Raw genomic sequence first — 638 nt, forward strand, 5'->3', positions numbered from 1 at the left:
AAGGTTTAGCCGACGAATATAGTAAATTTCGTCGGCTTATAGTTATTTTTTAATTATTTATTACACACTTTAGCCGACGAATATATTAATTGTTTCGTCGGCTAAAGTCTGGAAAAAAACCGACGACATGTTTTTTCGTCGGCTAACTGTGGGACTATAGCCGACGAAAATAAAAATTTCGTCGGCTAAAGTCATCACAGACGAGCTTTTCCCGACGACACTATAGCCGACGAGCCTTCGTCGGCTAAGATCTTAGCCGACGAATTAAAATAACAGGCCGACGAAAATTTTTCGTCGGCTAAAGTGCTTGTCCTGGTAGTGAGGGCAATTATGAAATCAATTTGCTCCCAAAAGCTTTCCTTCAATAGCATGTCCTTCACCGCTCTTACTTTAGGAACATTATCTTCTTTATAGATATCCCATTTTGGACTAATAACCATTTGTTGCTAGCCACTCTTCACATCCCTAAACCTTTTAAGGACAACATAATGAGAAGCAAACCTTGTCTCGACAACTTGGAGCAACTTCAAGGAACAATGATCATTGTACATAGACAAACGCATGTTGTGGTTTACCACAAAATTCTTAATGAACCAAACATCATTATACACATCCATAAGCCACCCTAGCTCTTCATC

Source organism: Fragaria vesca, linkage group LG4, assembly GCF_000184155.1.
Source record: "Fragaria vesca subsp. vesca linkage group LG4, FraVesHawaii_1.0, whole genome shotgun sequence".
Classification (NCBI taxonomy): Eukaryota; Viridiplantae; Streptophyta; class Magnoliopsida; order Rosales; family Rosaceae; genus Fragaria; species Fragaria vesca.